The sequence below is a fragment of the Dreissena polymorpha genome, chromosome 6 (genome assembly GCF_020536995.1).
Source record: "Dreissena polymorpha isolate Duluth1 chromosome 6, UMN_Dpol_1.0, whole genome shotgun sequence".
Classification (NCBI taxonomy): Eukaryota; Metazoa; Mollusca; class Bivalvia; order Myida; family Dreissenidae; genus Dreissena; species Dreissena polymorpha.
In genome coordinates, this window is record NC_068360.1 from 12,123,942 (window position 1) to 12,149,358 (window position 25,417).

General features: G+C 34.7%; 1 protein-coding gene across 5 annotated transcripts in view; it reads left to right on the forward strand.

Moving 5' to 3' along the window:
• The window catches only part of LOC127833654 (phosphatidylinositol 3,4,5-trisphosphate 5-phosphatase 2A-like), a 148,772-nt gene that overhangs the window by 36,322 nt on the left and 87,033 nt on the right, over positions 1 to 25,417 (forward strand). Inside the window, exon 1 of one of the 5 annotated variants that reach the window (XM_052359050.1) lies at positions 13,739 to 13,897. The exons of the other annotated variants lie outside the window; for them this stretch is intronic. The gene's annotated coding sequence lies outside the window, so the exon portion shown is untranslated. Of the gene's footprint in view, positions 1 to 13,738; positions 13,898 to 25,417 lie in introns of those variants that run through there. 5 annotated transcript variants of the gene reach the window in all.

Below are 25,417 nucleotides of genomic sequence, written 5' to 3' on the forward strand. Positions count from 1 at the left end.
AGGGGGTGGGGCAGTTTTCTCTATATGTATATAAGAAAACATGTGAACAGTCTAGAAGACACATTTTTTGCCCAATCTTCATGACATTTGGTCAGAAGATTTTTTCCTGGATACGACAGTTGAGTTCAAATAAGACAGTTGAGTTCAAAAATGGTTTAGATCCAACTAGTAACATGACCGCCGGGGGGGGGGGGGGTCATTTTCCTTAAATTTATATACTAAAAAAGCTTGTGAACACTCTCAAAGTCACATTTTATGGCCAATCATCATGAAACTTGGTCAAAACATTCGTTTTATTGTTATGTTGGATGAGTTTGAAAATAGTCGTGATCAGTGGAAAAACATGGCCGCCAGGGGATGGGGCAGTTTTCTCTATATGTATGTAAGAAGCATTTTCCTTATATATATATCTAAATCAATATATATTTAAAATCCCAGACACGTGTTTTTACTTTTATTATATATATATATATATATATATATATATATATTTAAAAAAATCTGGGTATTAAAAACATGGCCAACAGGGTGGGTGGGGTAATTTTCTATATAGGCCTATTGCGAATACTTTGGAACAATCTTATTTTTAAAGTCAGTCTTCTCATACCAATAATTTTCAGTATTTGCTGAAGAGTTTTAATCTTTGTTTCTTTCCATCTTAGTCTCTCAGGTGAGCGACCCAGGGCCCTTTGGGGCCTCTTGTTGTAATAATATTGAAGTGTTACCACATGTGGTAAGTTATTTGACCCTGAGGCCTTTCTCAGTTTACTTCAGATTTAATTTAAAAAAAATCAAACATGAATAAGTAAAATGAGGAGTGGAAATTGCCTCAGACACATAGATTAACAGCTGGGTTACTGCCCCTATTGTTATGTCAGATATCAGGTGAGGCTTAGAATAAAAGATTAAGATATCTGAGGATTGCAGAGCCTTCTTTTGTGCTAAGCCTGATATAAAACAGGACGATTGTGCATACCTCCATAATCCTCCATTAAAACAAATAATAAAATATAATTATTAGATGGCTGCATTATTTATCTGTCATTCATATGATGTTTGACATCTCAATAATGACATCATGAACACCTGGGCTTAATATTTGTAACAAAATTTTTTAGTTGTTTTTGTAGTTTTGTGTGTCTTAAATATGGTACATCTTGCTACAAATTGTTTCTTTGTATATATCTGTTTCTATTTTACCAAAGTATGCCAACTTTATAGTTGATTCAAAGTAATATGACCTTCCTCCAAACAATGACTGATATAACAACTTTGAGTTCATGTTATAAAAAGAATATATAGATAGCAGGCAGCTTATACAATGTAGACGTATGGTGAATAAATCTATCTGCATTTTATACAGAATTATTTCCATTTGTACGTTTTCATTTTCCTGTCTTTTTGGCTGGCTTCTACTGATTAAGTCCTCAAACGTTATGCACCTTTTGGTAGCATGCAGTATAGCAGAATGAATGCTCCTGCTGCATAATATAAAGATTTATTTCTCTAAATAAATGTTATTCTCCAGTTTACCTTAATGCATAGAAACTCCATAATAGAGTATGTTTCTTGTGTCTTTAATATGTGATAACGCAGTATGGGGTATTTGTTGAGTATTTAAGCTATTATACCTTGAAAGAGGCATAATGTAGTTGGCCTAAATTAATATAATAGTGAATTTATTCCAAGGTTGATCAAGAAGATTAGCATATCAATTCTCAGGGCTTATTTAATTATCTTGACATTTAATTTCTTGAAATCTTCAAATCCGGCATGTTTGTTGAATCTTAATATTTATTACATTTGATATTGGATTTACGATCAAATCAAAATCAAATCAAATAAATTTTATTTTGAGTCGGCAAGACATAATAACAAGTAACATAAGCTGCAAAGCTTTTGAACCGACATTGGCCAGTTTGCAGACCTGTTTACTTCTACGGATTCCCGGTAGTTACTACGGATTATTTGGCTAAACTACGCACTACGGATTTGTACTGAAAAGCTACGGATCATTGATCAAAATGGTCAAATTTCAGTTTTTAATCGTACTTTTGCTTATTTTCGGTCTTTGCGGGTAATTTATCAATCATAATCATTTTGGCGCTTGCGTAGTAAGAAACTTTAAAATTCAAGTCTCACAGGGAATGAGTGCTGATCAAGCTTGTCGAGTCGTCATCGAACGACAACTGACTTGCGTATTGATTTGCAAATTTAGCTGAATATGTATACGATTTTACGTTGCTTTCCATATACACATCTCTCTCTATTGCGGAGAATACCGATGATAGTCGATGTATCAGGATTGAGTACGCCTTTTTTTACACACGTCCAAGATGGCGGCAAGCAGATGAGAAATTGCGATTAACGGCGAAAATAATAAATACCATTCAAATCAACAACATATATCATATGGTCATTAGGGAATAATGTAATGTGTGTGTCAATTAACGCAAAATACTAACTCTGAGATAAAAAAACAACAACAAATATTTATCAGAAATCTGCACAGTAAATGTGCGTCACGGAAACGAGTGTTGGAAAATCGGAGTTCAGTCTACTCACAATGTAAAACCATTTATTATTATACGATGAGTATCGTTCGAAAATGGAAAGAGACAAACATGATTTGATTTATATGTTAGTGGATCTGTGTACATTCAGATTCATATGCATATTCTGCTTTATTATGTTTGTTACGCTGTACAGTTGAATGAAATAGAACTGAGGTTGTCAAGTGCAAGATATTGAAAGGTAAACAAATAAAATATATTATTTTAACTCCATTTAATACATCATTAACACTAAAGGGTGTTTGTCAATATTTGTTTATGTTTTCCCCTTATGATATTTAATTAAAAAAAATACTGAATTAAATTAATAGCTACTCTTAAAGAGCTTATGATCAAATGGTGTATTTAAGAATCTATAGATTATTGCAAGTTTAATATGCATGTGGGTGGATATTAACTACATATTGTCTTCATTGTAAGAAGCAGCACTTTGTTATATAAAGATGCTGTCAAACATGCACTTAAAAACAATTTTAATTCTTAGTTACTTATAATCATATTTATAATGCTTAATGTTTCCCAATTTCATGGTTTATTGCGCTATTTTTTCCAATTTCATGGTTTATCACGCTAATTTTCACAATCCAAATGGCACAGGCTGTAACAAATAAATGCAAAAAAAATTACTTAACAGATTAAATTATAAGCAAGTAAATTCATCTAATGCTTTATGTACCGTTAAACTCAGATATGCGACCCAGTCATGGTGTTTTAATGCTCAAAATGATTGAAAAGGTTAAAACTACTGCCAACAGCCCAAAACTACTGAGAGATGCCCTCCATACTACTGAGAAGTAATCGGTAGGGTAAACAGGTCTGAGTTTGTCATTAAAATCTGTACATATTGGCTGCTTTCAGGGAAAACGGGGCTTAATGCATGTCAAATAAATGGTGTCCCAGTCCCAGATTAGCCTGTGCACACTGATTATCCTGTGCAATGGGCACAAGCTAATCAAGGACAACACTTTCTGATTTTATGGTATTTTTCGTTTAAAGACAGTCTCTGGTACTGGGATGACAATTAATGCATATGCATCAAGCCCCATTTTCCCAAAATGAAGCTTAAATTATCTCTTCTATTAATGATTTGAAAAAAGGATAAAAGTGATAATAACTTCAAAGTAACATCGCTGACAAGGCAAATCACTTTGAAATCAAATAAACAACCAATGAGTTCTACATTTTTACCTTGTGGCATTTTTTAGTAAACATCTAAAAGCACTGCGGTTTAGGTGACTTCAAGAGATCAGGATGTATCATCTAACACTCATAATTGTCAGTTGGGAATTTTTGGTGCATAATGAAAAAGTGCATATGCCGATCTGTTTTTACAACTCTTTCACAAGTTATATCAAGACATGGAAAGCTTCTGAAATGTTGTTACAACTAAGTATTTCTGTTCAATCGGATGACTGTATATTAATCAAATAAATTTCTTGATTATTTTTTTATTTGATAATTGTCCCTTTTATGTAAATTAATAAGAACAGTGGCAGGTTTTTTAAATAGCAGTATTTGAATCATGTCATATCCACTTGACTGCTGTCATATGAAGGGGATTTCTTGATAAGGCACAACCAAATTGTTTAATATAAAATCAAATGTGAGATACATTTGACTGAACTGTAATAGTTTTCGACTGTACCAGTGTGAAACTTTCAAATTAAAATTTAGGTTTGCATCAGAAATTCCATTGATTACAATGTTGTTTTGAAACCTTGATCGGAAGGAAAGGATTCTCACATACCTCATGGTGAAACTAGGCACAGCAGAGAGCTCATACATTTGTATTTTATTAATATTAATTTATATTATATTTATATAATATGATTATTTTATTATATTTATTATTATTTAAAAAAAGAATATCAGTAATACATTTAAATAGACTAGCAAAGATTAATTTTTAATCTCCCCTTGTTCTATAATTGGAAAATTCAACCAGCAGATTACAGTTGCAGCAAGTTTCCAAAGATCCTGGTTATTTTTGTTAGTTAAATCTTTAAAAGTTTACAGGTCATTCATCAATGTCTGATATTTATGTGAAGTCAAGTTATATGAAGTCAAGTTATATCAAGTAATCCTATCAACCTTTCATTGAACTAGTATGCAGTGGTTCCTGCTTCATCTTAACCCTTTGCACGCTGGGAAATTTGTTGTCTGCTATAATGTTGTCTGCTCAATTTCTAATATTAGCATTTTCTTCGATATTTTTTCAAAGAATACTATCCGAATAGCAAACAGTTTGGATCCTGATGAGACGCCACATTCTGTGGCATCTCATCTGGATCCATATTGTTTTCAAAGACCTTCAAAATTCGGTTCCAGCACTGAAAGAGTTAAATACTTCAAGCAGCAAGGATATTTAGTTATTGTAGTAACAGCATGCATTTTACAAACATTCAATAAAAAATTACAAATCATCAAGACCTGCACTTGATTGTGGCTTATTTCAAATCATCAAGACCTGCACTTGATTGTGGCTTATTACAAATCATCAAGACCTGCACTTGATTGTGGCTTATTACAAATCATCAAGACCTGCACTTGATTGTGGCTTATTACAAATCATCAAGACCTGCACTTGATTGTGGCTTATTACAAATCATCAAGACCTGCACTTGATTGTGGCTTATTACAAATCATCAAGACCTGCACTTGATTGTGGCTTATTACAAATCATCAAGACCTGGACTTGATTGTGGCTTATTACAAATCATCAAGACCTGCACTTGATTGTGGCTTATTACAAATCATCAAGACCTGCACTTGATTGTGGCTTATTACAAATCATCAAGACCTGCACTTGATTGTGGCTTATTACAAATCATCAAGACCTGCACTTGATTGTGGCTTATTACAAATCATCAAGACCTGCACTTGATTGTGGCTTATTACAAATCATCAAGACCTGCACTTGATTGTGGCTTATTACAAATTATCAAGACATGCACTTGATTGTGGCTTATTACAAATCATCAAGACCTGCACTTGATTGTGGCTTATTACAAATCATGAAGACCTGCACTTGATTGTGGCTTATTACAAATCATCAAGACATGCACTTGGTTGTGGCTTATTACAAATCATCAAGACATGCACTTGGTTGTGGCTGAAATAAAGTACTCCCATATATGGGGATTAACTGGATAGTGGTTACAGTGAAACAGTGTATGTACATATCTTGTTCCCTTTGCAATATATTTATTTCTAATATCTATGAAAAGTTAAAAGTATGTTCAAATGCATACATTTTGTATTCAATAACATGCTTTTTGCTAACATGTATACTTAAATCCGTTAAGATAAATTAAATCAAAATACACACCACAATTCTGTAATTTCCGGATCAAATAGCTTGGGCTTTATTGTAGAATTTAAACTGCCTTGGTGTTCTGATGATCTGCTCTGCAAGATAATACCTGATTCACTTTGATCACTTATAATCAAAGTCATTATCATGTGCGATTAAAATTTGAAAAATTTAAATACTATATATATGCCCCCCTTCGAAGAAGAGGGGGTATATTGCTTTGCTCATGTCGGTCTGTCGGTCGGTCGGTCCGTCCACCAGGTGGTTGTCAGACGATAACTCAAGAACGCTTGGGCCTAGGATCATGAAACTTCATAGGTACATTGATCATGACTCGCAGATGACCCCTATTGATTTTGAGGTAACTAGGTGAAAGGTCAAGGTCACGGTGACCCGAAATAGTAAAATGGTTTTTGAATGATAACTCAAGAACGCATACGCCTAGGATCATGAAACTTCATGGGTAGATTGATCATGACTCGCAGATGACCCCTATTGATTTTGAGGTCACTAGGTCAAAGGTCAAGGTCACGGTGACCCAAAATAGTAAAATGGTTTCCGGATGATAACTCAAGAATGCATACGCCTAGGATCATGAAACTTCATAGGTACATTGATCATGACTCGCAGATGACCCCTATTGATTTTGAGGTCACTAGGTCAAAGGTCAAGGTCACGGTGACCCGAAATAGTAAAATGGTTTTCGAATGATAACTCAAGAACGCATATGCCTAGGATCATAAAACTTCACAGGTAGATTGATCATGACTCGCAGATGCCCCTATTGATTTTGAGGTCACAAGGTCAAAGGTCAAGGTCACGGTGACCTGAAATAGTAAAATGATTTTAGGATGATAACTCAAGAATGCTTTTGCCTAGGATCATGACACTTCATAGGTACATTGATCGTGACTCGCAGATGACCCCTTTTGATTTTCAGGTCACTAGGTCAAAGGTCAAGGTCACAGTGACAAAAAACATATTCACACGATGGCTGCCACTACAACGGACAGCCCATATGGGGGGCATGCATGTTTTACAAATAGCCCTTGTTAAGTTTTTAATTAGGTTTTCAACCAAATTTGAAATCTTTGTTTACTTAACCCATTTATGCCTAGCGTCTAGAAAAAAGGCCTTGGCAAACAGCGTAGACCCAAATGAGATGCCGCATGATGCGGCGTCTCATCTGGGTCTGTGCTGTTTGCTTAAAGGAATTTCTGTTAGAACTATTCTAAATATAGAAATAAATATACTAGACATCCCGATCCAATTTAGAAGGATAGGAGAGTCCACTAGCCTTAAATGGGTTAAGATCATATGGAAAAAAGTTATCAGGCAGATAAATGAGTGGGTGGGCAGATGGGCAGCCAACCCCTGCGAAATGTTGTTCTGCAGTTCACGAATAATTCGTGAACAGTTCATGAACTGTTCGTGAACTGAGTTCATGAATTATTCACGAATAGTTCGTGAACAGAAAATGAGCCATGTCTGTGAAAAGTTCTTGAAATTTTAGTTCATGAACTGTTCATGAACACTAATGGCATGACGTGTTCATGAAATATTCTTGAAACCTAATGGCATGAAGTGTTCATGAACTATTCTTGAACCCTTATGGCATGAAGTGTTCATGAACTATTCTTGAACCTGTGTGGCATGAAGTGTTCATGAACTATTCTTGAACCAATATGGCATGAAATGTTCATGAACTATTCATGAACATCAATGAAGTGTTCTTGAACAGTTCATGAACAACACAATTCTTGAAAAATTCTTCAGGGTTTTGCTGTTCACGAACAGTTCATGAACATTTTCCTTCTATTTTTCAATGGCTCATTTTCTGTTCACAAACTGTAAGTGAATAGTTCATGAACCACAGTTCTTCAAGAGTTCATGAACTGAGGTGGCATGAAGTGTTCATGAACTATTCATGAACAAGAATTTGTCAATTTATGCAAAGGTTATCATAAGTGTTACTAAAGCTCAACAAACAGGTCAGGGTAAGAAGAAACAAGTCTTGTATTAGCACTTAACATATTGATAGCAACATATAACAATAATTTAAATATAACACTAATAACTGAGATACAAGTGGTTTGATAATACTCTTTAAATTTCATAATACAACTTTGCACTATATGTTCATGAATAATTCATGTATTGAAAAGATTATGAATAGTCTCATTTTCAGTTCAAGAATCATTTACTAATCATTGGTTTCCCTGAAATGGTTACACTTACAGTGCAAAAGAACTTGAAATGGAACCAATGGCTGATCAGTTCAGCCGGTAATTTATTAAAGACTTACATTTTCAAATATAACATAAACCATGTGCCTTCCGTTTCAACTTCCTGTGCACACAATATTCGTTCTTTGTAAAAACAGCAATGCAATGTGCATTGAGTTCTTGATATCATCTTAAACTGTTCTTGAAATAAGATGTCCTTAAAACGTTCTTAAACTTGTCTTTTAAGTCTTCCAAGAACAATGACAGATCCTTTTAAGAACATATTGGATTCATAAAAAGTCCATCATACATTCAAAAACATTGTGTAGACCTGTTTAAGAACATCAGAAGGAAACATGTTGTTCAAAAAAGTTCTTAAAGTGTTCAAGAATAGTTTAAGAATAATTCAAGAACAGGAAAGGTCCTTAAAAAGTTATTGAAGTGTTCCTGAAGGCAGTTCTTGAACAGTTCTTGTACAAATGTTCTTAAAATTCTCTAGAACAGGTCAAGAACTCTAACTTACAGTGGTGAAAGTACTATGCATATTCATACTAACTTCACAGGTTTCACAAATCTACAAGATTTGTATGCTAAACATTTCAATATTACTTTCAAAAATATGTATGAAACATCTAGCACAAAGGAATTCATGAATTATTCATGATGGATCCTTAAAGTCTGTCTCAGAAAAGTCATTAGAAATACTTGTGCATGAAATGTTCATCACTAAGTATTTATGGTTAGATGAAGAACTGTTCATGAACTTTGAAATGTTCAACAATAATTCATAAACAGTTCATGAACATGTCTTAAGAACAGTTCATGTCCAAAAGTTCATGAACCAAGCTCAGGAACTTTTTCAGAACCGTTCATGAACAGTTCTGGATTGGCTTGAAGTGTTCATGAAATCATGAACAACATTTCGCCGGGGAAGTGGTTAACAGTCAGTACAATATCTTAAATTTGCATTGTCATATTCAGTGATTTTTTTTACCTGCGATTCCTGCAGCATCGTGGACTCACAAAAAACTCTGGGGATGCAAAGTTTGTATTATGTGAGTCCCAAAAATGCATTGAAATTTCTCAAAAAATAATATCGTTCAAAATTTTGACTCATTCTTTCAATTTGGGGACTCATAGATTTGCAAGTTATCGAGTCCCAGGACTTAGATGAGAAATTTTGTAAAAATATCACTGCATGTTTTGATGAAATTTTGGATGCAGCCATCCTGCATGGAGATCCAGCTCGAGATTGTATTTGGTTGTATTTGGGGATAGTAAGGTCATGTTCACTGATACTTAAAATAGGAAAATCTGTTTCTCAAGCTTGGATGTATAGGTGTTAAACTGAAATTGTGTGTATGTAGCTTATAGGGGAAGATTTAGCATGTATCATTGCATTTAGACCAGTCACAGCATGGTCAAGGTCACTGTAATTTAAATCACACAAAAACAGCAATCTGATTGTTATTACCTGTATTTTCCTGTTAGTACCTGTATTTTCCTGTTAGTACCTGTATTTTCCTGTAAGTACCTGTTAGTAACTGTATTTTCCTGTTAGCACCTGTATTTTCCTGTTAGTAACTGTATTTTCCTTCAAGTACCTGTATTTTCCTGTAAGTACCTGTATTTTCTTGTTAGTACCTGCATTTTCCTGTTAGTACCTGTATTTTTCTGTTAGTATCTGTATTTTCCTGTTTGTACCTGTTTTTTCCTGTTAGTACCTGTATTTTACCTCAATTTTTATGCCCCCGGATCAATAGATCGGGAGTATATTGTTTTTGGCCCGTCTTTCTTTCTTTCTTTCTTTCTTTCTTTCTTTCTTTCTTTCTTTCTTTCTTTCGTCTGTCATTCTGTCCCAAAACTTTAACCTTACAGTAAAGTTTTGCAATAACTTTAGAAATATTGAACATAGCAACTTGATATTTGGCATGCATGTGTATCTCATGGAGCTGCACATTTTGAGTGGTGAAAGGTCAACGTCATCCTTCAAGGTCAAAGGTCAACAAAAAAAGCGGCGCATTACTAAGGGGGCATTGTGTTTCTGACAAAAACAATTCTCTTGTTTAATGAAACTTTGACTATAGCAAGCTTGCATCAGGTGGTCAAGCTTGGGAGGTCAGGGTTTACTGTTTAGCTTGAGTAACGATTGAGGTATTGTATGGAAATCTTGTATGAAGTATGAACTGATATCTTCGTCATGGAAACATAATTGGTTTATATTTGATTAAGATGCAGTTTTCTTTTCAAATTATTTAAGAACAAACATTCAAATTACACTGTTTCATGCAGGTCATGCCAAAATTGGTCTTACTGCAATGCAGCCTGCAAATCACTTGTGTTTGCAGTCTGGTAAGGGGCTTCACTTTTTGCTATAAAAAAAGCATGCAAGGTTTAATGGTATATTCTGAGTATCTTCCTCAGTATGCAATCCTGACAGGACTGCACAGATTCACATGCTGCGCTTGAGCTACGCTGGCAGCATATTGCATAAGACCCATTTTCGCATTATGGGGGTCTATAAAAGACTCCCTGTGTCTTCTGTCTTGTATATAGAACATCAAGCCTGAATACTTTCCGAATAAAATTGAGGTCACAATGTGTTATTTATAGCAAACTGGCAAATGTCGGTAGCCTAATCTGGCTTGCAGGAATAATTTTCAGACAGACTGACCACGTACGTCCCACACGTATGGCTAGATAGTTAAACGATTTCGTTTTCATGGCTGACACTATGCCAATGTTGCGGGGGATTGTGCTCAAATGAAATTTTGCAAATGTATTCATTCTGGTCTGCAGGTGTTATGGTCATTTAAGATGAATTATAGCTTGGTTAAACAGCTACACCTAAAAAGCAAAGTAAATATACGTGGGTTGTTCTGTCTATGATTATGTTAGACATGTGAAGGAAAAAAACACAATTGGGACTTCCCCATTTTGTAACTTGACAATATAAGAGTGATTGAATTGCTGATAAAGTGTTGTTAAAAACAGCTCCACTATCAACCCTGCTGAAATTCTGATTAGTGCTGCTCTACCACATGTTGGTAAAAATAAAAAGATATTTAGCAGTGTTTCCGTAAAAAAACTAAGGTTTTGGTTATCTTGCAAACAACTTAACCCATTTAAGCCTAGTGGACTTTCCCATACTTCTAAATTGGATCAATTTATTTCCAAAATTAGGGATGTCTAGTATGTTTATTTCTATATTTAGAATATTTCTTAAGAAATACCTTAAAGCAAACAGCGCAGACCCTGATGAGACGCCTCATGCGGCGTCTCATCTGGGTCTACGCTGTTTGCAAAGGCCTTTTTTTCTAGACGCTAGGCATAATTAAATGAGTTAAGTTGATCATGTTATAATTTTGCTTTGTTAATGATGAGGTCCTCATAAAAAATACACAATTCTCTTGACAGTTAATGTGTGACATCAAACAAATATTAAGCAGGGCTGGGGTTTGCTTTAACTTTAACACTGTGGCATGCCCACCAATTTTATTATGTTCAAACTTTAGCACCATCCATGCATCTTTTAACTATTTAATGCATGCAATGTTTTGTTTTCAAGTCTTAAAATCTTATTTTGGGGTAGCGGTGAGCTGCAACAGTAAGGGGTACTTTAAACACCTTCATTTTATCTTGATTGCATGGAAAGGGAAAAGCTAAACTAAAAACTACACTGCAACGCCGATATATCGCGGTTGGTGGGGTCCAAAGATGGCGAGCGCGATATATCTGGCGCGTGATATAACTCGAGAAATGTCTAACTTAATTGTATTGCGGTTATAATTTGTCAGATTTTCCCAATGTTTTCATTTTATATACGGCGCTGCTACATTTTTGTATAGTAATAATTGCAAACCAATTTTACAATAAACATTTTCATAACTACATATGTATCTGTATTTATCATAAAAAATCAAAATGTAAATTATATTTTTTATTTTCATGTACGATCGCTCGCGAATCAGCTAAAAAGAAGAATTTTTGCCGTAAAAAATGTATAAAATATAATTGTGCATAGATTTTATCCTTATAAATAGTCCTAATAAAGGAACTGAAACAGCGTAACGGTAACGATACAGCTTGTTTGAATTGTATTTTATTAAGAGGAAATGTCAATGCCACATAATTCGCGAGATACCGCGGTACTTTAGTTAAAATTTACAACAAAACTTTTAATGGAAATTAAATTATCTCAATGTTGTACCTGCTACGAAATGTTAATTTACAAATAAATATATCCACGCCGATTTTCGCGCGCTTTTTATCAGGACAAAGAAATTCATGACAAGTACCGAAATTTAACGATTTATATACCAGTAAACTGCCATTATTACCTTTGCAATGACACTAATTGGTTAATTCCTAAGTGTTTAAAACAAACCCAGCGGTGTGTAAACAACACTGTAACTTATCGACTGTTTTTCACGATTCACTTCTTGCCATAGTAAGCCGCGAAATATAGGGTGTTAATACTAGCTAGAACCGGTTTTTCGCCTAAGTTAGCGAATTATCAGATTAAAACATGTCATTTAGTGATCATGCTCGTCGGATTTTTAGGAGCCATAGCCAAAGCGCGATATATTGGACAGCGCGATATACCGGTCCGCGATATATCGGCGTTGCAGTGTATTGATTCCCTATAAGAATGGTATTGTAAAAGAAGATTGCCACTCCCTGCCAAACCCAAGACTTCGTGATTGTTAGATAGACAATAACTGCAACATATGAGTCGCGTTCTGGAAAAACTTGGCATAACGGATGTGCGTAAAGTGTCGTCCCAGATTAGCCTGTGCAGTCCACACAGGCTAATCGGGGACGACACTTTCCCTTTTATGACATTTTACATTTTAATGAAGTACCTACTTAGCAAAAATCCAATTGAGGCGGAAAGTCGTTGTCCCTGATTAGCCTGTGTGGATTGCACAGGCTAATCTGGGATGACACTTTATGCACATGCATTATGCCCTGAGTTTTCTCAGAACACGACTTATTTAGAGATAACTTTCACTGTACTGCAATCCTCCAAAGTAATGAATATAAAAAAGAATGTATACATGTTGCAATCACATAAACAAGGATCCTTCTCAAATTAGTATATACATGTACCCTATATTTGGTCTGCTCTGAGGACAAAAATTTCAATGTTTGGTTTCAGGTGACTAAATTTATAAATCAGAGGGTTGGTCATTAATTATTACTTGTCTGTGAATTTGTGACCATCTTGGCATGAATATAAGGTGTAATACAAGCTTCTCCTAAGTCTAATTGGTAGATTTTATTATTTGAGACAGCAGTTAATAAGGTCTTGCAGATTTCTATAATGACTTAAAATTTTGATCTTATTTAAACATGGCTGTTTCATAATTCATAAATATGTGCCATCCCTACTGTTTTTCAGATATTATAGATTTGTGCGTGATTTTAAATATTGCCATTCCTTATTATGGTTTAACATGGTTTACATCAAGTTATTTTAATGAACAGGATCTTCTCTGTAAGAGTTGCTTTAATGAACATCTTAGGCAAGGGTATTCCCCAGTCAAATAAAGTTGAATTAGCTAGGGTAGTATTTATTCAGCACATATATCAATGTCATCTTTGTTCTTTATTTGAAATGTTCCTTATGTGTTGCAGTAGACAATTCAAATCATAAAATTTCATCTTTGGTTTAAGATGAAGTTGTACATTAAGCTTTTTGCTACTTTATAGTGTTTTTTTTTCAAATTCATTATTAGTATTAGTACAGAAGGATTTTATTTGAATTGTTTGCCTGGACAAGGGTAAGTCTCTTTTATAAATGTTGATAGGAATTTTTTTTTGCATCATTCCCTATTTTGAAATGTAATTATGCAGCTGATAAATTATAATTATCCTATATTGCAAAGCAAATACACAATCAACAGTTTTTCTCTCAATATTTGGTATCTGTTTGGGTGTTTTGCCTCATTTTCTACAAAACCTTAAGGAACAAAGAATGTTCAAAGTTTACATTACATTACTTAAAAGAGATAGAGCCATTTGCAACATGGCTTATAATATGATTGTAATACTATGCATCTCGATGCATTGCATTTCTACATTACTCAATTTCTCCATGTATGCTGATATGGTTAAAGTTTGTTGAATTTTTGTTTAAATAACAATTAATGCTTCCTGTTTTAGATAAAATATAAGTCAGTACAAGAAATGCTACCCAAACAAGTTCTGAAACATCCAGTTCTACTAAAATTGCAGTGGAATTTAACTTATTATGAAGATAATTTATCAGATATCATTTTCATATAATTTCAGACACAATTTTGCACAAGCATTCAATTTTGCTGTAAAATGCAACCAGCATGTTTCTTTAAACATTATAGAGAATTATTTGGAAATAGTTAAAGCCTGAATGTACAAATATTATATCATTATATCATTATAATACAAATGAAAACACAATGGGTGTCTATAATTGTATTTGTGTGATGACGTTTACTGTGAAACCATTTATTTTCGTCAGCACGAAATTTCGTCCTTTTTAAAAAAATGATTATTTCGTCAGCACTTAAATTCGTCCATTTCTGGTTTTGAAAAAAAAGCGTCCGATTTGTTTTTAATGTTTGTAATACATGTAATACGCGGTTGCGAAAAAATCTTGCTGGGGAAAGAGGGGTGACACTTGGTAGTCACTTGCAGGAGGTGGGCCTTGTTTGGCATATGCCAATTAACAAGTCTGTTATTTCAGGTGATAGTAACTGTCCCTTATTATTTTATGTCATTGACACGTTCTTTGTTATGATTAGCGGATAAGTGGGACTGAATAACCGTTATCGAGTGTTTTAAACAACGAAGCCAATTGCCTATTAGTCTTTTTCCATTACAATCACGGACAACCAAACACAAATAAATATGTTCTTTATTAATTTGTAATAAAAGCGCATAATATATTTCAGTCAGGTGTTGATCACACATCGTCATATTTTAATTGCATTTAATAGTATTGTCTTTAATCCGGATTCGCCGCGTGTTGGCTGTATAATCTGCAACACCCCTGAAAAACACAATACACACAATGGGTAATAAAGTTGTTAACAATTAGCGCTAATCAACACTATTATACCTATGTTAGCGTCTCCGATCGCCAAAATCGCCAAAGGCGATTGAATCTTTCAGCTGGCGATTACAGTTTAAAATGTTAATGAAAATGGCGATTGCAAAAAACCCTGATATTTCTCTATAAGTATATAATATTCCCTACTTTTAAAGAGAACTCGGTACCGATTTCCACATGTAATCGCCATAAAAGCTCCAGGTGGTAATAGATAGTCCATTGATAAGAGATAACCGGATGCTCGTATCGTATATTCAAGCCACATAACACAGTCATGTATGCTGACAGATGCATCACGGGAAATTTTCGGGTAACTTTTCAGTCGCCAAACTGTGATATTTAACGTCCAATCGGTTACGAGAATGTTTATGGAGGCGGAGTTATATAGCGATTATTATTTTTGATTGACGTCGGTCACATAGTAAGCGTTTATCGCAGGTTTATTAACAATGAATCACAGTTGTAGCATTAATACGTGATATAAAACCGGTAAATAAAGCAGTACATTAAAGGCGGTTTCGGGCATCATCATCACACCTATTTACCGTACTGTAAACAATCATTAATTATGAGAAGTTAATTTCAATTGGTGAGCAGTGTAAAATTACTTACGGCAAGTAAGTTGTGAAAAACAAAACCCGTTAATAATTTGATGCGGTAACAAATTAAATCCAGCGCATGTATTTTTTATCATGTCTATTTGTAGAACTGATATACACCGTTTTTCTACAGCCACGTGATTATAACTATTAACTATGCATTATTAATGCCACCGGGCGTGCCCTTATTTCGCAGACTGCATTAATACCGGTATGCCATGTAAAACCCGTGTTATAAGAAAGAGCGCGAAATTATTGCTGTCGTCTGCAATGACAAGTTCTACGCATGCAAAGCAAGACCCACCCAATCAAAGACCGGGGCATATCTGAAAGTTCTAACATTGTATACTGTTTATGCCAGTGCATGAAAATAAATATAAATGAAAAATAAAAAAAAACATGAAATTATTTGATTTCAGGTAACAAATAATTTATTTAAATGTGACTTCATTGATAATTTAATACAGTCATTGTTGATACCTATAGATTCATGATAATGATTATGTCGTTCATTGAGCAGATAAGGTTATAATGTGGGTCGTTATCGTAGTGCTGAAATTTGGCTACTAATTTTTTTTCCTTAGCGCCAACCTAGTATACCCTAAACGAAGTCGACGCATTTGATACAGCCTTATTGCATTCGCATTTTACAGGAAATGTCAGTTGTCAGTACACTGTATAATATACTCCCCTTTGTGTCAAAACCGGATTTAACTGAATGTGAATAGTCGACTGTTTCATGTTCTTTGTATCAATACCATCCGGGTATCTGTACTATAAGTCTACCAGTCTACAAACAAGGTATGCGCTTCCGCATATGGGTATTCGGACGTTCAAAAAATTGACCTACAGTTTAGCGTTCACGCCGTCGAACGCATTTAGCAATATAACTCGTTTTTTTCACTATTTCTTTACTTACAAAAAATACTAGTGGCTTATAACTTACCTTGCAATCTTTTTTTCTCGCATTTTGCGAGTGTGCGAGTGTTAATTTCGAGCCCTGTGTATATGCGTGGATTACGCTGGATTTAAATGCCTCATGCCTACGGTAATTCAGTTTTATTTGTTTCAAATATGGGACATGAATGTTCGTTAGGATCTTGAATTCGTCCATCGGCCAAAGGACAAAAAGAAGACGAAAATTAATGTCTGACGAATTATAGTGGTTTCACAGTATAATTTATGGCCTGTAAATATTTACCAGAAACCAATCAGTATTTAGGCGTATTAAAGTAATGTTTGTTGCAATTGTTAACATAGTTATATTAAATTCATAGATAGGTGTTTTAAAGTGTAAGTTAATGCTTTATTGCAATTACCCAATACATGTACATTTGTTTGTTTTGTTACAAATTACCAATTATTTTTCATATCAGCGGGAATCATAATTTTTGATACCCAATCACGTTCTCCATTACCCAATTGATTCATTATTTTGAAGATTATTACCCTATTACCCGATAAAACTTATCTGTAAGCTCTGGATGAGTGCAATCTTTAAAGTTATTTTGTGAATTTAGAAAATGATCGTGCAAAGCAGCGTCTGGCCCCACAAAAAGTATATAATTTTCTTTTACCTTTAAGAAAAGTATTACAGGAAGCTGAAATAAGACATATAACTTAAAATGGATATCATTTTGTTGACGTTTTACACAAAACTGTGCATTTCCTGTCCTTTATAAATGTTTCATACATTAAAATCTATATTTGTAATGTATTAAAACACTTTTTCATGGCTTTTTTAACCAGGTTTTCCGAAGGAAAAAACTGGTTATTAGATTGGCGAATGCGGGCGGGCTGGCTGGCTGGCTGGCGGAACAAGCTTGTCCGGGCCATAACTATGTCGTTCATTGTCAGATTTTAAAATCATTTGGCACATTTGTTCACCATCATTGGACGGTGTGTCGCGCGAAATAATTACGTCGATATCTCCAAGGTCATCATTGTGAGATTTTAAAATCATTTGGCACATTTGTTCACCATCATGGTACGGTGTGTCGCACGAAAGAATCACGTCAATATCTCCAATGTCAAGGTCGCCACGACTAATAATAGATTTTCTTTTTTTAAACAAACTTACAAAGGGGGTTAATTTTGTTTGTTCATTTCAAAAGTTCAGTTTGAGTTTTCTCCCTTTATCAGATTTTTTTTTCCACAATGAAAACCTGGTTTTGTGACAATTTTGTCCCTTGTTTAAGTGTGCATCAATATGAAGGGTCATTTCAGTCTCCAATGAACACGCTTCATTCTGGGAAAACTGGGCTTAATGCATATGCGTAAAGTGTTGTCCCAGATAAGCCTGTGCAATTCACACAATTATTGCTTGAATGGAATTTTCTGTTGGAAGCCAGTCTTTTCTAATATAAACAAAAATCCAGTTAAGGTGGAAAGAGTCATTTCTGATTAGCCTGTGTAGACTGCACAGGCTAACCTGTCATGACATTTTGTGCACATGCACTTTAGGCTGTTTTTTTCTAGTCTAAAGCAGCTTAATTTGTTTACTTTAGTGTGAACATGTATGGTAATTTGAGTTTCAACCACTAATGCATACATATTTTTTACAATCTCAGACTCTGATATCAACAAACTACATCTACGATTTAAGTAATAAAATGGTATTAATAAATATTTGACCCGATCAATGACACTTAACTGCTTTCAAAAGCTGTTATTGAAACAGGAAAATATATAAATATCAGTGCATAAACATAATAACTTAAATACAGATCAGTGTGGTGTACATGATATTGCATCTCAAAAAGGAATTCAATGTCAAACAATTAGGCATGATATATAGACATATATTTAATTAATTCAGCACTTAAAATGTTTGGTTCATTGGTAAGAATTTATTTATGTTAAAAGTTATATTGTCAGGACTGTTACTTGCTAAATACATGCTTACTTATTGAAGAGTGGTTTTATCACAGGAATCAGTCATTTCCAGTGTAAGTTATAAACTTATTATAATATTATCACATATAAAAAATATGTTATATAAACATTACAGACTTTGGAAAAAGATGTCAAATACCGTCTTTATCCTAATAAACGCGCCCGGGCGCAATGCAAATCACAAAGGGGGCGCGTTTATTTCACCCCCTTTAGGTATTTTATGAACTGACACGTAAAATATGTTTACCGGTATTTGCGAAAAGTTCCAAGATCATTGAGCAATGGTAAACATATCACAATTAGTTTTACCAGAAATCTGCACCCCATTATCATTCTGTTTCTGCCTCGGCAACGATCCACCGAATCACGCTGCATCTTGACACGCGGCGATTCGCCGAGGATAAATATGTACAAATATTGATTGTATACTATAACAAATGTTAAATAATTTTCAAATTAACGAATAAAAGAATTTCAAATTAATGAATATAAGAAACAGATACAGATAACACCCTGTTGTTCTTATTTATACGCGATTGTTTTAACATTTCGTCAGCTTTTCTGCATACTTCATACAGTTACCATCGGATGTCATTTGTCAAAACAATGTAGGTCAGTTACCATATCGAAGGAATTTACACAGTTTAATCTCGGAAACGAGACTTGCTTTAAACATCGACAAAAAAAAGAAATCTTTTTGCATAAGATCAACATGCTAAAATACACAGACAACAAAAATATAAATAATGTTGACCATTTGAATAAAATCAAATGTTGGTTTATTTTTTAAATGATTACTTTCACTTCTTCCCGATTTTCAGAAAATGACTTGTGTACATGTGCATCTAAATTTAAATTTACACATTGCTTCTGGTGATGAACTGCGTGTTCAGTGGGAATACTGCCGTCCCGATTTAAGTTGTTTATTGGTCGTTGCAGACGAATATGAACTGTACACGACACTTGTGTGCAGTAAGTATAAAATAAAATAATTGTTTCAATAATTAAGGACCTGAAACAGTGTTACGGTAACAATACAGCGTGTTTGAATTATATTTTATTAAGAGGAAATGTCAATGCCAAGTAGTTCGCGACATACTCCGGTGATTTAGTTGAAATTCACAACGAAACTTTTATTGGAAATTAAAATTAATGATCTCAATGTTTTACCCGCTATGAAATGTTTATTCACAAAAAAATACACCCACGCCAATTTTTCGCGCGCTTTTTTCAGAACAAAGAAATTCATTTAATTCATGTGCACTATGTATATGTGGCTAGAATTTAAAGCCGAAAATAGCTGTACACGACGAGTGCAAACCATGTCAGGTGATTTACGCATGCTGTAATACAACTGTCCTGATTGGGCGCTTATTTCATCAAATCTTTCAATAGAAGCATATGCAGAAATTGAGCACTTTTATCATCAATATTAACCGAAATTTGCTTTTAAAAATGGAAATCGGGCATATGCGAGATTATCGAGTAATGGATAAAGACGGGAGAAGTTGCATGTATGCGATTGAGACAGTTTAAATGTATGTATCGGGGAATCGAGAGACTCGGGACAACAAGATTATTACAATCAGTTATGAATTCTCTATGGCTTCAAACTATTACTTGCCTTATCAAACACACAATTATCACTCATCCAGGTGCAGTATCCTACAGCTAGGTGCGAACACGGTTTTGTTTTATACGCGGCATTTAAAAAGACAGAAAAAACTGTCAAGGTGTGAAATACATGTTGAAATTTGAAAACACTAACAATCCCATATTGTTCTACAAACAAATAAAAAAAAAATCGGGGAGGGGATTGGCTTTGATAGTTTATGTCCGAACGTAAATAATGTACATTTAATAAAGTTTATGATTCGGAACTTGTGATAAGTTTCTATCCTAGGTAAATTATGGTTAATAAGAGTGTTCGCGGAGTTTCACAACACCAACAATTTCCTCGGCATCATGCCGAGGCTCGTCTCAGCGAACAGACGCAGCAACCAGATGGTCGATGCCGAGTCAACTCCGCGAACACTTGATATCATCAAACTCTGCCGATCGCGGAATTTGTTGGTTTTGCGTGAGCTGTACTGTACCTTGTTGAAAAAAAGAATGTTCTGTCAATAAAATGCAATTACTTTACCCCTTAGCAGCCGAGAAAAAGGGGCGCTATTATTTTGATCACTCCTTCATGTTATTTTACGATAGGGGCGCGTTTATTAGGGCGGGAGCGTTTATTAGGATAAAGACGGTATATCAATTTGGTTCAAGATGTCTGTGTTCATTTTGCGGGAATGTATGTATGTATGTTCAATCGTTTTTCATCTTTTTGTGTTAATTATTGTCATTGTTTATGATTTGTGCACTGGCTCTTTGGAACGTTACACCAAAACACAATCCAGACACACTCTTCAAACCAAGAAGGAATTTCACTGTTTCTGTTTTAACTTGGACAGCAGAACCAAAAGCAAGCTTGAATCCCTTCAGACAAGGAAAACACAAAGGCCTGACTATAATAGGAACTGAGTCATAGGTAGCGATTCAGAACCGGTTTTCCAATATATCCGTACTTTACGAAAGAAGCCGAGGAACATCGGAGATAGCGAAAATATACGGAAATTTCAAAGTTTTAAACATTTCTTCAAATTATAAAACGGGAATATCTTCCATAATTTGTGACACATTTGCACCAAAGCCATACATGCCAGAAATTTTCGGGTCCAAATCGGGACAGTCCATTAAAAATTTTTTTTACCAAAAAGCAGGACACCTAAAACGATCAATCATGCCACCTTAACTGAAGTCAGTAATCAGCTAATTACTTACAAAACCTCATAATTTCTGGCAAATATTGATAATAAATGTGTTTGGAATTGCATGAACACAGACGTTCTCCATTTTACGGAAGTAAACAAACATGTGCACTATGCAGATGAACCCATTTGTGACTAAGGCAACGTTCAACAGGATGTGCGCACATCGAGCACTGTTTTTATTCAACCAATCATCCATTAACTCTAAATTTAGATTGATGCAATATGTACAAATTATTTTCTGAAAATCAGCCAAAAACGAAAGTAAATTTATATCTCTGGTATCGGTCAGCGCTCGATTTGTTTGACATATAATACACTGAATACCGCGTAATAATTGTATCTTTGGGCTTGATTTGGGCCATGAAATACAAAAGCAATCTGCTTAATGCACTACGATGCATCTATCCCTAGCAATTAACGACCCTTATCATAAAAATACCCTGGTGTGAATGCCCGATAAAATCAATAATTTGCCGATATATCGCTGATAATGTGTCAAAAACAACACTGGATCACTCGACTAGTAGATATGGTTTGTTAATATAAAGGGATTAGCGATGGTAATTAAAGCCAGACAGAGCTTGAATAGGGAATTTTATTGTGAACTTAAAGAGCATATATGGTTTTGTTCGAATGTCGGGACAAGTAGTGTTACATCGGGACACCAGGACAAACACCCCAAAAGCAGGACTGTCCCGCCAAGATCAGGACGTCTGGCATGTATGCCTAAGCTGTGTTATTATCAATTTTTATGCAAGAGTAACTGAAATCCGGTAAAATTAGACCAGTTTATATGTATAATAATTTGATTTGTCAACTTTATAGAGCCTTTAAGGAAATACTGACTTTTTAGAACACTCAACAACAAGAAAAAATAACTTTCAGTTGTTTCTGACTTGAAGCTATCAGGAAATTTAAGTTGAGGATTTTTATAATGTTAATTGAACAGTATCTATTTCAGTGACTCAGGTTTTAACTGACAATTTATGCCAACATTTGAAAGTTTCTCAATGCCTTGGTGTAGCATTGTATTGATTTGTGCATATATAAACTGAAACTTGAAACATAGATAGATGGCAATATGGACATTATGCACGTCATTTCATTTTGTTCCTACGTCAAAAATTCTGGTTGCTATGGCAACAAATATTTTTTTTTTTTAATTCTGACAATGGTGGAATTTCTGATAATGGTTGAGCCTGTAGGGGACTATTGCTTGGGAAAAAAATAACACACTGATATGAAATATCTGGCATTTGTACAAGTTCTAAATATCATATGTTATGGTATTATACAATACTCATGCATTTCTTTTGTTAGTTCAGCACTGTTAAAATTAGAAATGAGAAGTTTACAAGCTTTGTAAAGTAAAAAAACCCATAACTTCCTTATTAAAGAAAAATAAGAAATGGGTAGTAAAAGTTTTGTTTTTTATAGGGATGCAAGAGGTTACAAAAATCATTAACCAGTTTACCTATTGCTATAACCAGTTAGTAACCAGTTAACCGACACACCTTTAGTAGTTAAAATGTTAAAGTATACGTAAACAATGTCCTACCGCTCGTACCTGTACTCTCTGTAGAAACGAAAGTAATTTGAAATCTTGCGTTGATAACATGTATGTTTTTTAATAAAATGTATTGTAACATTTATAATACCCCCACAAACATAGTTTAGGGGGTGTATTGGAGTGAACTTGTCTGTCGGTCGGTCTGTTGGTCGGTCTGTCGGTCCGTATTAAGTGTCCGCTCTCTAATTGAAGTAGTTTTCATCCGATCTTCACCAAACTTGGTCGGAAGTTGAATCTACATGATGTCTAGGCCAAGTTCGAACATGGGCCTTGCCGGGTCAAAAACTAGGTCACGGGGTCACTTAGTGCGTTTTAAACATTCAGCATGTTGTCCGCTCTCGAATTCAAGTAGTTTTCATCCGATCTTCACCAAACTTGGTCAGAAGTTCTATCTAGATGATTTTAAGGCCAAGTTAAACATGGGCCTTGCTAGGTCAAAAACTAGGTCATGGGGTCACTTAGTGCGTTTTTTAACATTCAGCATGGTGTCCTCTCTCTTATTCAAGTAGTTTTCATCCGATCTTCACCAAACTTGGTCAGAAGTTTTATCTAGATGATCTGAAAGCCAAGTTCGAACATGGGCCATGCCAGGTCAAAAACTAGGTCACAGGGTCACTTAGTACATTTTACACATTGAGCATGATGTCCGCTCTCTATTTCAAGTAGTTTAAATCCGATCTTCACCACACTTGGTCAGAAGTTGTAACTAGATGATGTGTGGGTCAAGTTTAAACATGGGCCATGCCGGGTCAAAAACTAGGTCACGGGGTCACTTAGTGTGTTTTAAACCTCACCATGTTGTCTTCTCTCTAATTCAAGTAGTTTTTATCCAATCTTCACCAAAATTGGTCAGAAGTAATGTATCTTGATAATGTCTAGGGCAAGTTTGAAAATGGGTTATGCCGGGTCAAAAACGGTCACTAAGTGCGTTTTAAACATCACAATGTTGTCCGCTCTCTAATTCAAGTAGGTTTCATCCAATCTTCACCAAACTTGGTCAGAAGTTGTATCTAGATGATGTCTAGGTCAAGTTTGAATATGGGTTATGCTGGGTCAAAAACTAGGTCACAGGGTATCTTAGTGCGTTTTAAACCTCACCATGTTGTCCGCTCTCTAATTCAAGTAGTTTTCATCCAATCCTCACCAAACTTGGTCACAAGTTTTATCTAAATGATCTCTAGGACAAGTTTGAATATGGGCCATTCTGGGCATAAAACTAGGTCACGGGGTTACTTAGTGCATTTTTTAACATTCAGCATTGTGTCCGCTCTCTATTTCAAGTAGTTTACATCTGATCTTCACCAAACTTGGTCAGAAGTTTTATGGAGATGATCTTAAGGCCAAGTTAGAACATGGGCCTTTCTGGGTCAAAAACTAGGTCAAGGGGTCACTTAGTTCGTTTTAATGTGAAGACGACATGCAAAATATTATTTGTCAATGCGGCATGTGGGAGTATTCGTCACGTCTGTGACAAAGCTCTAGTTTTAATAATTTTGTAAATGTTTGCTATATATTGTTTTTATTTTCCCTGAGAAAAAGAATATGAATACAAAATTTAAGTTTTACACAATGTTCATTTTCATGGGTCATAAGCTTATTTTTGGTTGGGTTATGTTACGTTCGTGTCGTATCGCTCACAAATGGTGTGTTTCTTGGTTTATTCTCTTTTAATTGTATTATTAATTTAACTTATTAAATTAGTTAAATTATTTGCTTTCTAAAATAAAACCTGCCTCAGACGGTAGTGAGGGAATCATGGATGACGTAAATTACTGACAATGATTTTAATTTCTGATATAACAACTAAGACGTGAACTCATCAAGATTTGAACTATAAATGCAATTGTTGATAAAAGGTTACTTATAAATTCTTTATTTTCGCGGGCAATCAGTGTTGGATATTGGTAAACAAAACATCAAAATAAGCCATCCAATGTCTCAACTGAATTTTATCGCGAGTTCGATGAACGTGTCAATTGCGTCTTCACAAATAGCCCCCACTCCCCGCAGTTCGCTGGTTATTTTTTTCGCGAGTTAAACAAAACAGTGCCGATTTTCAAAATATACCTCCTGTTTGTTACCACAAAGGTACTGATTTATTGCTTTATTGCCTTTTTTGTTGACACATTATTTACTACCGTTGATGGTGCGGCATGTTGTTCTTACTAGTCGCCAGCGCAAATTGGCAGTAAGTCGCTCGAAAAATGTAAAATCGTACGAATTGTTAGATGAATAGAAAAAAACATATCCCAAGAAAAAGCAAAATAAAATTATTTTTTCAGGTTAACCTTTTGCCAAAAAAGTTACCCGTTAATTGGTCGTTTCGGTAG